At 54.9% G+C, this 12,500-nt stretch overlaps 3 non-coding genes across 3 annotated transcripts; 1 reads left to right on the top strand and 2 right to left on the bottom strand.

Moving 5' to 3' along the window:
- Nucleotides 1–226: 226 nt before the first annotated feature.
- LOC140214711 (5.8S ribosomal RNA) lies at nucleotides 227–379 on the bottom strand. Its single transcript, XR_011891644.1, has one exon. It is a non-coding gene; the product is annotated as a 5.8S ribosomal RNA (ribosomal RNA).
- Nucleotides 380–1,954: 1,575 nt separating this feature from the next.
- On the bottom strand, nucleotides 1,955–3,769 carry LOC140214707 (small subunit ribosomal RNA). Its single transcript, XR_011891640.1, has one exon. It is a non-coding gene; the product is annotated as a small subunit ribosomal RNA (ribosomal RNA).
- A 5,411-nt stretch (nucleotides 3,770–9,180) lies between these two features.
- On the top strand, nucleotides 9,181–9,372 carry LOC140214713 (U2 spliceosomal RNA). The gene has a single exon (XR_011891646.1). It is a non-coding gene; the product is annotated as a U2 spliceosomal RNA (small nuclear RNA).
- Nucleotides 9,373–12,500: the final 3,128 nt, after the last annotated feature.

Raw genomic sequence — 12,500 nt, 5'->3', positions numbered from 1 at the left:
TCCTGCGGCGGTCTTGCTAGAGGCGCGCACTCGTCACGCTGCAGTAGTAATGCCTCGTTTCCGTCTTTTCGAAGAATTGGCACAACGGTTTGCCACCGTCTCCCTCTCGTGAGGCCGCTGGCGCGTGGCTTTAGCGCTCAACGTACTGTCCATGATGCCGACGCGGTCAAAACGAGTCGACGGACGCACGTTCCCTGTGCGCCGAAGTCTCTCTTGATATGTGATCCGACCCTCAGACAGACGAAGCCAAGGGAAGACCCAAGGCCGCAATGTGCGTTCAAAGAATCAGTGCTCAGTGTGTCCTGCAATTCACACCAAGTCTCGCAGCTGGCTGCGTTCTTCATCGACCCGAGAACCGAGTGATCCACCGCTTAGAGTCGTGAAAAATAGTTTGTTCAATTCAGTACAGTACAACCAGGGTTTTAGGCACGTGGCGTCTCCCTGTGTGTGGTTTCGAAGAGCGCCTTTCGGCGTGCGCTCCTCCAGTCTCGCTCTTTCGGCGGCCGCGTCTCAGCAGCTGAAAGCCTAATGGCACTCCACTCCTGCTACTCGCGCGTGTGTTTTGCGCCCACGCCTTCCTCGCTTGCCCTCGAGGTAGCTTATGCCGTTTGCGCGCACTCGAAGCCGGTTTTACCTGCCATCCAACCACCGGACCCGTGTGTCTCGTGTGCACGTTCACATCGCTCCACTAAAAATTGCAAAGAGCGACAGAGCCATGATTAGGGCTAAGCCGCTGTGGAGTCTTTAACGGCTACACGGCCACGGGCAGGGCTTCACCCCCATCGACGTGCTTCGCTTCAGTCAGCAGTAGGTTCATAGAAGGGCCTCAAACACACACACACTTTCGCATCGGCAGATCGCCGCAGCATAACCGCTGTTGATCCAACAGCCTACTTGAGACGAAAGACAAGAGCCCGGCGCGCGTACTCGCGCAGCTCTCCAAAACCACTCGGCCAGTGCCAGGGACGGCTCCCTGCGCCGGCGCCACAACAAGTCTACTTGAGGCGGAAGACGAAGCCAGCAAGGGCCTGGCCGCAAGTGCGTTCGAATCCGGGACTACAGTCCCTCGTCTGTCCGTACTTCCTCTTTCGACGTGCGGCGCCTTCCCAAAGCGCACAAGTCCGCTAACCGCAGAACGCTTCCGACGTAGCAAAGCCGCGTTTCCTTCGGTACTTCGCAGCAACGCCGCCTTTCCCTCGGCGGCGGGCGAATAGCCTGCAGACGTCGTCGCATTAAACCGCGATCTCGACACCTCGCGCGTCACGAGCAGGAGCCGACCGGCAGCCTCCGGCCCTTTCGGACTCGGTGGCATTTGCCGCGGAGGACGGGAGAGCACTTTAGGCCACGGTTCCTTCCGTACTTGGCAGCCGCACCCTCATACCGACAGTTCCATGACCGACCGAGCGCCACACCGTTCCTTTAGTACTTGGGCGGCAACAAAGTCGGGTCGTTACTCCATACTCGCCGCAGGAAGCGACCGGCAGCCGCCAGACTTTTCAGACTCGGCAGCGTTTGCCGCGGAGGACGGGAGAGCGCTCGCACCACGGTTCCGTGTGTGTACTAAGCGGCAGCGGCATTAGCTCTCGACCGTCAGTTCCTTGACCGACCGCACGCTTCGCCGTTCCCCTCGTACTGGGCAAAGCAGCAGGTCGGGTCGTCTTACTCCCATTCCGCGCAAGAGCGCCAAAGCGGACAGAAAGCCCACCCAGTGTGCGTTACGCCGTTTCTACCCGCGGGCGCGGCCAAGCCAACCGTCCAAGGTTGCAGCCGGCGTCCACTGGGCGCAACAAATTTGGCACGGGGCGCCCCTCAAAATTCAGGCAGTCCCCGGCATGTTCGGGTATAGCCGTCCCCGCGTCCAAGCGGGGCCGAGCGGCGGAAAGCGTCGGGCGCAGCGAGCTGCTTCACCCACACGGGGTAGAAACAATGGCGCTCGCCACCCTTCACAATCCGGTAATGATCCTTCCGCAGGTTCACCTACGGAAACCTTGTTACGACTTTTACTTCCTCTAAATGATCAAGTTTGGTCATCTTTCCAACAGACCGGCGCAACCGAAAGGCCGCGCCGGACATCGGTCCGAAGACCTCACTAAATCATTCAATCGGTAGTAGCGACGGGCGGTGTGTACAAAGGGCAGGGACGTAATCAACGCGAGCTTATGACTCGCGCTTACTGGGAATTCCTCGTTCAAGGGGAACAATTGCAAGCCCCTATCCCAATCACGAAAGAAGTTCCACGGGTTACCCAGTCTTTTCAGACAGGGATAAAGACACGCTGCTTCCTTCAGTGTAGCGCGCGTGCGGCCCCGGACATCTAAGGGCATCACAGACCTGTTATTGCTCTGTTTCGTGCGGCTAGGAGCCGCTTGTCCCTCTAAGAAGGTTGTAAGGTGCTGGGAACCCCGCACCTATTTAATAGGCTAGAGTCTCGTTCGTTATCGGAATTAACCAGACAAATCGCTCCACCAACTAAGAACGGCCATGCACCACCATCCACCGAATCAAGAAAGAGCTCTCAATCTGTCAATCCTCCCAGTGTCCGGGCCGGGTAAGTTTTCCCGTGTTGAGTCAAATTAAGCCGCAGGCTCCACTCCTGGTGGTGCCCTTCCGTCAATTCCTTTAAGTTTCAGCTTTGCAACCATACTTCCCCCGGAACCCAAACACTTTGGTTTCCCGGAAGCTGCCCGCCGAGTCATTTGAGTAACTCAGGCGGATCGCTGGTTGGCATCGTTTATGGTCAGAACTAGGGCGGTATCTGATCGCCTTCGAACCTCTGACTTTCGTTCTTGATCAAAGAAAACATTCTTGGCAAATGCTTTCGCAGTAGTTCGTCTTGCGACGGTCCAAGAATTTCACCTCTAGCGCCGCAATACGAATGCCCCCGTCTGTCCCTCTTAATCATTACCTCGTATTCCAAAAACCAACAGAACAGAAACGAGGTCTTGTTCTATTATTCCATGCAAGTTTATTCAGGCGACTCGCCTGCGTTGAGCACTCTAATTTTTTCAAAGTAAAAGCACCGGCCTTCTCGAGGCACACAATGAAGTGCACCAAGAAAGGACCGGCATGATGTTCAGTCCGAGCCGTCGCATCGGGTAGATGCACTACTCGTCTGGAACTGAGATCCAACTACGAGCTTTTTAACCGCAGCAGCTTTAGTATACGCTATTGGAGCTGGAATTACCGCGGCTGCTGGCACCAGACTTGCCCTCCAATTGATCCTCGTTAAAGGATTTAGAGTGTACTCATTTCAATTACGGGGCCTCAAAAGAGTCCCGTATTGTTATTTTTCGTCACTACCTCCCCGTGCCGGGAGTGGGTAATTTGCGCGCCTGCTGCCTTCCTTGGATGTGGTAGCCGTTTCTCAGGCTCCCTCTCCGGAATCGAACCCTGATTCTCCGTTACCCGTAACAACCATGGTAAGCAAGTAACCTACCATCGAAAGTTGATAAGGCAGACACTTGAAAGAAACGTCGCCGGCTCGTGGCCATGCGATCAGCACAAAGTTATCCAGAGTCACCACACAATACGGGCCGAAACCCGATCGATCTTGGTCTAATAAAAGCACCCGTCGCCCAAAGGGCTTCAGGCTCACTGCATGTATTAGCTCTAGAATTGCCACAGTTATCCAAGTAGGAAGAAACGATCTAAGGAACCATAACTGATTTAATGAGCCATTCGCGGTTTCGCCTTATTTCGGCATGTACTTAGACATGCATGGCTTAATCTTTGAGACAAGCATATGATTACTGGCAGGATCAACCAGGTAATCGTTCAACTGCGCGTCCAGCCTTTCAAGCAGGCCGGACGCCGTTTTTGCGATGCCGAGGCCACCTTCAGGCGCCCCAACACGCTTCGTTCTCGCAAAGGGTAGCACTTTGCACAGTCCGAGACGACGGCGTTCGAGCTCGCAACGGCGCCCTCCCCGCAGGGCCGGGTATCGCCACGCGGCAAGAAGCACGCAACATTCTCGATAGACCGGTTGTGTCGACTCGATCGCGGCTTGCGGTTTCTCTCGAGCCCGCAGCACTGGTGGACCGACCGACACTTGCAACGTAGCCGAGACGGCAAAGCCGCTAGGCGACGGGTCACGCCCGCGCCTTCGGCGCTTTCGTATTTGATTCGTCCGAGGACGATGCGGAACACACTTCGATATCGTGGAAAAAGCGTCGTCCGACAACCAGCCCCTAACGCATCAAGCGGATGAGGCTGCAGACGTCAGCTGTGGGATCCACGGGAGCGATACCGGGGACACGCTTGACGGGCACGAAGCCCGCCGCATATCAAACACCCAGGTCGCTTTGGGGGCGACTGCTCTCTGGGACCCCATATAATAGCAGCGATAAGTACCCAGACCTCCATGGGGCCGTACTCGTGCCACTTTCGACGAGCGTTTGGCGAAAATCGTGCCGCCTCGTAACGCCGCGAGCAAGATTGAAAGCTTACGTCGGCAGCACAATGCCGAAGTCGTGAAAGCGCAGCGCGTCCACCGAATGCGCGAACGGCAATTTCTCGCCAATGGCCAGTACGGTTTCCTGCACAATTGCCTGTCTGTCGCCCTACGGGGCCCCCGGCCGATCGATTCGAGGCACGCTAGCACGGCCCCTTCGCCATTTCCGAGCACGAGTGCGAACAGTGCGGGCGGCGTGCTCGACGCCCCGGCTGACGTCGTTTCGGACTTTGTCTCTTCGCGTGCTCGCGGCAACGCCGCGGCCAACGACGACGTCCTGCGCGGTTCTTTGCCGGTTCCCGGCGTGCTACAGTGCAGCCCTCTGCAGGGTGACACCGGCTCCGTCGTGGCCGTGCGGCGGCTTGTACGCAAAAGTTGCGTCAAAGGCGTCGCGCTCGCGCCGCCCCGGCACACGCGGTTTCGGACTTTGTCTCTTCCAGCGCTCGCGTAGTCGTGGGCACGATTGTCGACGTCGCAACGGTGCGCGGACACCGCCACGAGCACGCGCAAGACGAAAATCGCACTACGGTACAATGTCGGCCGGGGCCGTACGGCCCCTTACAGTAGCAGCGATAAGTGCCCAGACCTCCATGGGGCCGTACTCGTGCGACGCGGCGGCGTACTGCGCCGAGCCGAGCGCCAATATTTGGCTTTTGCAGGGCGGATTCGAGCTCTGGCGATCGCCGCGGTACCGCCGCTCACCGATTCAAGGCACGCTAGCGCGGCCCCTTCGCCATTTCCGAGCACGCGTGCGAACAGTGCGGGCGGCGTGCTCGACGCCCCGGCTGACGTCGTTTCGGACTTTGTCTCTTCGCGTGCTCGCGGCAACGCCGCGGCCAACGACGACGTCTGCGCGGTTCTTTGCCGGTTCCCGGCGTGCTACAGTGCAGCCCTCTGCAGGGTGACACCGGCTCCGTCGTGGCCGTGCGGCGGCTTGTACGCAAAAGTTGCGTCAAAGGCGTCGCGCTCGCGCCGCCCCGGCACACGCGGTTTCGGACTTTGTCTCTTCCAGCGCTCGCGTAGTCGTGGGCACGATTGTCGACGTCGCAACGGTGCGCGGACACCGCCACGAGCACGCGCAAGACGAAAATCGCACTACGGTACAATGTCGGCCGGGGCCGTACGGCCCCTTACAGTAGCAGCGATAAGTGCCCAGACCTCCATGGGGCCGTACTCGTGCGACGCGGCGGCGTACTGCGCCGAGCCGAGCGCCAATATTTGGCTTTTGCAGGGCGGATTCGAGCTCTGGCGATCGCCGCGGTACCGCCGCTCACCGATTCAAGGCACGCTAGCGCGGCCCCTTCGCCATTTCCGAGCACGCGTGCGAACAGTGCGGGCGGCGTGCTCGACGCCCCGGCTGACGTCGTTTCGGACTTTGTCTCTTCGCGTGCTCGCGGCAACGCCGCGGCCAACGACGACGTCTGCGCGGTTCTTTGCCGGTTCCCGGCGTGCTATAGTGCAGCCCTCTGCAGGGCGACACCGGCTCCGTCGTGTCCGTGCGGCGGCTTGTACGCAAAAGTTGCGTCAAAGGCGTCGCGCTCGCGCCGCCCCGGCACACGCGGTTTCGGACTTTGTCTCTTCCAGCGCTCGCAACCATGTCGGGGCCGACGCCGACGACTGCGTGGTGTTTCAACGATTGCCGGCGTGACACAATGCAGCTGCGTGCGGGATGCCAGCGATTCCGTCGTGTCCGTGCGGCGGCTTGTACGCAAAAGTTGTGTCAAAGGCGTCGCGCTCGCGCCGCCCAGGCACACGCGGTTTCGGACTTTGTCTCTTCCAGCGCTCGCGTAGTCGTGGGCACGATTGTCGACGTCGGAACGGTGCGCGGACACCGCCACGAGCACGCGCAAGACGAAAATCGCACTACGGTACAATGTCGGCCGGGGCCGTACGGCCCCTTACAGTAGCAGCGATAAGTGCCCAGACCTCCATGGGGCCGTACTCGTGCGACGCGGCGGCGTACTGCGCCGAGCCGAGCGCCAATATTTGGCTTTTGCAGGGCGGATTCGAGCTCTGGCTATCGCCGCGGTACCGCCGCTCACCGATTCAAGGCACGCTAGCGCGGCCCCTTCGCCATTTCCGAGCACGCGTGCGAACAGTGCGGGCGGCGTGCTCGACGCCCCGGCTGACGTCGTTTCGGACTTTGTCTCTTCGCGTGCTCGCGGCAACGCCGCGGCCAACGACGACGTCTGCGCGGTTCTTTGCCGGTTCCCGGCGTGCTATAGTGCAGCCCTCTGCAGGGCGACACCGGCTCCGTCGTGTCCGTGCGGCGGCTTGTACGCAAAAGTTGCGTCAAAGGCGTCGCGCTCGCGCCGCCCCGGCACACGCGGTTTCGGACTTTGTCTCTTCCAGCGCTCGCGTAGTCGTGGGCACGATTGTCGACGTCGGAACGGTGCGCGGACTACGCCACGAGCACGCGCAAGCCGAAAATCGCACTACGGTACAATGTCGGCCGGGGCCGTACGGCCCCTTACAGTAGCAGCGATAAGTGCCCAGACCTCCATGGGGCCGTACTCGTGCGACGCGGCGGCGTACTGCGCCGAGCCGAGCGCCAATATTTGGCTTTTGCAGGGCGGATTCGAGCTCTGGCGATCGCCGCGGTACCGCCGCTCACCGATTCAAGGCACGCTAGCGCGGCCCCTTCGCCATTTCCGAGCACGCGTGCGAACAGTGCGGGCGGCGTGCTCGACGCCCCGGCTGACGTCCTTTCGGACTTTGTCTCTTCGCGTGCTCGCGGCAACGCCGCGGCCAACGACGACGTCTGCGCGGTTCTTTGCCGGTTCCCGGCGTGCTATAGTGCAGCCCTCTGCAGGGTGACACCGGCTCCGTCGTGTCCGTGCGGCGGCTTGTACGCAAAAGTTGCGTCAAAGGCGTCGCGCTCGCGCCGCCCCGGCACACGCGGTTTCGGACTTTGTCTCTTCCAGCGCTCGCAACCATGTCGGGGCCGACGCCGACGACTGCGTGGTGTTTCAACGATTGCCGGCGTGACACAATGCAGCTGCGTGCGGGATGCCAGCGATTCCGTCGTGGCGGTGCGGCGGCTTGTACGCAAAAGTTGCGTCAAAGGCGTCGCGCTCGCACCGCCCCGGCACACGTGGTTTCGGACTTTGTCTCTTCGAGCGCTCGCAGCGATGTCGAGGCGATCGCTTACGTCTGCACGGTTTGCGGTGTGCTACAATGCAGCAGTCTGCCGCACTACACCTCTTGGTTGCCGAGGCCAGCACGGCAATTTACTGAAGCGAGCGCATTGCGCCCAGGCGGCAGCGGACTTTGTTGCTTCGGGAGTGCTCTTGCTGTAAAATTTGAACGGCTGCAGCTGCGCGAAGCAAGTGTACCTATTTTCACTCTCTCTCTGTCTGCCTTTGAGGCGACTGTAATTTCACTTTAAACGCAACTGGAGGCGGGAGCACCTGATGAGAGTAGGTGGACTTCGGTACATGTAATTTAGAAATTGCTTTCAAGCTTTGAGGACATACACCTTCGCGCCATCTGCTTTCCCCGTCTCTTTGGCACTTTATAGTATGTGCTGCATGCTCTGCATTCCAAAGAAACACGCCTGTCTCTCTCCCTCTCTCACGTTCTTCTTCTTTTTGTAGCTGCTGTTGTAGAAGATGCTATGCTCTTTAATCGCTGTAACATAGAGTGCTTGCACAAGCCAACAACTTTTGCGTGTTTTTTTTTTTTTTCTCTTCCCAAGACGTTTCTGCCATTATTCACTAACTCTCGTTCTTAGTATGCAATGGAGCGTTAGCTCACGCCATCTACCTTTCTTTCTGTATTGCAAAGTCCGCAGGTTTTCCTAGTTCCGTACACAGATGGCGCCAATGCGTTTTGGCGCCAGGTTCGAACGACCTCGCTCTACTCGTGTTTGGCATTTGAATGTTTCAAAGGGGTTTGCGACAGGGGGTGGTTCTTGTGCAAGGCTGAGCTTTCCAGCTGCGTTTAAGCTATGCTAGCATGTGTGCGTATAATATATTATATATATATATATATATATATATATATATATATATATATATATATATATATATAAATACACAAACACACACACACACACATGCATATATACATACACACACACGGTAATGGTAAAGATGATGAGGTAGCACTTTTTTTTTTCTTTTTTTTACAATGCCTGTGTTTCAGATGGCGATCTTTCTCCCCTCTATGTTTCCGGTTGGAAGGAGTGTGCAGCGTTTTCTATATTTATTTTGTCATTCACTTCTATGTTGCTCGTCTTCGTACATGGGGCATGCTACCTAATTCTACCGGTCGATTCGACACGTTGCGATCCGTCCCGGCCTGTGCCGTATCAAAATTTTCAGTGGGCCTTGCGGTAAATAAAAAGAAATGAAGGAAATGCGCGTAGTATATTACAATTGCACACGGGCTTGAAACGAAGCCCTCAAGGAAGGTCACCTTGAGCGGTCGCATTCAGACGGAAGTAAGCATTCCCCTGGCGCGTTTTTTTTCCGCTCGCCTGTTCCGTTTTCTACGAGGTTGCCTTGGTTGGTTTCGCGTTACAAGCAAGCTTGCACTCGGGTCTCGTTTCTACGCGACAGCGTTTCGTTAACAGCGAAAGACTGAGGCGTTGCGAATTCATCCGTGAGATAGGGAGCGTTGAGTCTGTACACAGGCTGAATTTTATAATATTGCCCACGCTGTTGCTGAGATACCCATGTCGGCAGGGCGCCCACAAGGCAGTAGTACAATGAAGTGAAGTGAAGGACATCGCTTCTCGGCCTTTTGGCTAAGATCAAAGTGTAGTATCTGTTCTTATCAGCTTAATATCTGATACGGGTTCTATATGGACCCACGATATTAAACCTATTTTTGGAAGTTGGCGGAGTGCTTGAAGCCTGCTTCACCTCCGCCGCAGGTCGGCCCGGTATTGCACTACCTCCGGGATCGGCCCCGCTCACTTAGGTGAGACTTCATTCAATCAAAATGAAGAGCACAAGCTCAACGCGAGCACTGACTTGACACGCACCATTCCTATACTACACGCAACGATGCCGGTTCGCGGACCACGAGAGTAATTAAACTGCCACTCCATCTGTGTGTAGCGTCGCACTTGTTGCGTCGCAAATGGGACAGCCGCTCCAGCAAATTTCTAGTTATGGGCTTCGAGAAAAATTAATGAAAGCAAAAGAAAGAACCAGAATTCCTATTTGTCCGATGTCTCTGAATGATTGTCTCCTGTAAAGAGCCACTTGGGGGGATGGGGGGTAGGATTAGCCGTGGGGTTCGCAATCAATATGAATCCCACTCAAAGCCAACACTGGATTTTGGAGTTCACTATCGCTTGGATCCGTAAACCACCGCGCCCACGCAAGCTCGCCCTGCCGCCGAAATCCGCTGCCCAAGTGGAAGAAAGATTCCCTATGAAAGAAAAATAGAGTGCCCGATTTCTGGCAACTACTGTGCAGCCTTTGTGTACACATTTTCGCAGCAGTGGGACCGAGCGCCTCGAAAACAAACTTGTCGTATGCCCGAATGTGGCGAAATATATTCAAGGGTTAAAAGGTGCCTCATCTTTCTAACCTGTATGTTACGAAGACCTGTTGCTACCTTTTCATCATGAACATCATCATCATCATCATCCTGGCTACGCCCACTGCAGGGCAAAGGCATCTCCCATGATCCTCCAAGTACCCCGGTCAGGTGCCGATTGTCGCCATGTAGTCCCTAATCTAATCTGCCCTCCTACCTTTCTGCCACCCCCTGCTACGCTTCCCTCCTCTCGGAATTCAGTCTGTAACCCTTAATGGCCACCGGTTATCTTCCCCCCAGATTGCATGCCCTGCGCATGCCCATTTGTTTTTCCTGGTTTAAACTTTGGTGTCATTAACGAGCGTTTGTTCTCGCACACCCCAATCTGCTCTATTCCGATCCCCCCGTGACGCCACACCCATCATCCTTCTTTCCAGAGCCCGTTGCGTCGCCCTCAGTTACCCTTCGGTAATCCTCAAAGCTTTTTGTTGGGACACTCGTGGCATCTTTCTCGTTTAATGAAGTCAAATTTTTTTCAGTTTTGGGGGAAAACTCAATGAGCTAGGCGCGATTGTGTCCCTGGCGCCGCTCTCAACAAGATGGCGGCGCCCATGCTTTTTGCCTGCAGGTTCGGCCCTACGCAGAACACGCCTGCCGGGCAGTGTAGCCACGTTGAAGGGGCAAAGCGTAGTGCAGTGAAGCGCTTGCTCGGGCGAAAAACGCAAATATGAGCCAAACAGGAATTTCCATTATTGGAAATTCCAGTTCAGTTTGCGCATTGCGTTCGCCTAAGGTAAAGAACACAAATGCGAGTGCCACAGCAGTCAAGTCAAAGCTTAGGATTGCGTACCATTTTTTTTTTTTTTTTCGTGCCTTTTACTCCTGGCCTGCGTGGCCCTAGCGCGCATGCACACGAAAGTAATGAAATGGTGAAAACACGAAATAATGCGGTGCGGCTGTATCATATCTATTTTGTGCGCTTTGTTCTTTGTGGACTACAGCGGTGTGCGTCATGAGAAAGTTTCGGTGCCCTTCTTGGGTGACCAGTGAAGCTATATTTAAAACCACATTGATTTGTACGGTTATTGCTACAAACTGCGTGTGGGTGTTTTTCTTTTTCGCTGCCAACGATGGGTTATCGCAACCGCGATCGGTTCTGCTGCTACGCTAGACGCGTGCTTGCCAACGGTTGGCTCTATACGCGACCCGCGACGCGTGGTCGGCACATTCAAGCAGTCAATTGCAAACCGTTCCAAGAAAAAGGATGTACTCCACTTGCCACCTAGTTCGACGATTGTACTTTCTGACCCTCGAGGAAGCGCCGCCATCCCACGTTTTCTATAATACGATAAGATTCAGAGCGACCGCGACCACTTGTCTTTGTCAATATCTCGGAAACGCTTTCTTTTTCTTTTTTTTTTTAAATCCAGATACTCAGACGCGCCCGTGTTCACGCGCACTTGCTCTCTCCGATAAGCAGGGAAGCTCGGTTGGGGTGGTGTCGGGCCTTGCGCATGCGCTGCTGAGCTCGTCGCTTCGCCGGCCGGTCGATGCTGGCGCGGTACTGGTAATGAACTTCGACGTGCATGGTGAAACGTCACTTTGTATTGCCACTGTAGACTAGCAATGCAATGTGTTTGCGAGCGATTGGATAAATGAGAAAGCGTGCACTGTCTACAGTTTATGCCCCTCTAGAGTAGTGGAAATGTTGCTCCAAGTGTTAGGTTTGTAATTTGCGCCTACGAACATGAACTAAACAAAGAAAATGGTCTGCAGCCGCCTTCGCTTCATAAAATTCCCGTACGAAGAAATTTCCTGTGCGCGAATGAGAGAGCAAAAGAGAGAAACCATGCTAAGAAGAATGGCTGCCTTTTACGTGATCTCGCGCATGAAACCAGACGATGGATTAATTTTAGCCGTTCATTTTGATTTGCCGAATGTAAACCGGAACACTTTCTCCACGCGGTCTTCAGATTTGAATGGCAATCAATCACATCCTTTCTTTTTTTTTTTTTTTCTGTTTCTTTCTATCTGGAACCGAAAGAATTCAGAACGCCATTTCAATCTTAGATTCGATTAGATATCGTGACTGGTATGCTGAAATATCACGCCTTATCTGGTGTTAACCTTCTTGATCACGGCAATAAAAAATCGCCAGTTCCCGAACTTTAATCGCGCCGAAGATGAACCGATATGCTGGATTCTTATTGTCATGATTTTATAGAAAGCGCTGGTTCTATGGCTAGCTTTGAGGAAAAGAAAAACATCGTTCAGGAATGTATAACTCTAAACAACTAAAAAAAAAATCTGCCGGCAATTGGTACTACAACGAGAGTACTGAGAATACTGGAAAAGATGAAATCCAATCATGCTGAACTGAACTGAAATTATTTCATCAAGACATGCCCCGAAAAACGTGGCCACTTTCAATGATAATTTCAAATGTGATTTCTTTCTTTTTTTTTTTCTTTTTTACGACGGATAATAATTATCTTTCCAATGGCGGATGTGAAAATTTCAGAGCACGGCATTTTCGAAATCCCAAGGCCCCGGACGC

The sequence above is a fragment of the Dermacentor andersoni genome, unplaced genomic scaffold, assembly GCF_023375885.2.
Source record: "Dermacentor andersoni unplaced genomic scaffold, qqDerAnde1_hic_scaffold ctg00000588.1, whole genome shotgun sequence".
NCBI classification, from domain to species: Eukaryota; Metazoa; Arthropoda; class Arachnida; order Ixodida; family Ixodidae; genus Dermacentor; species Dermacentor andersoni.
The sequence above is the reverse complement of the archived record's forward strand: the minus strand, read 5'-3'. Positions and strand labels throughout refer to the sequence as shown.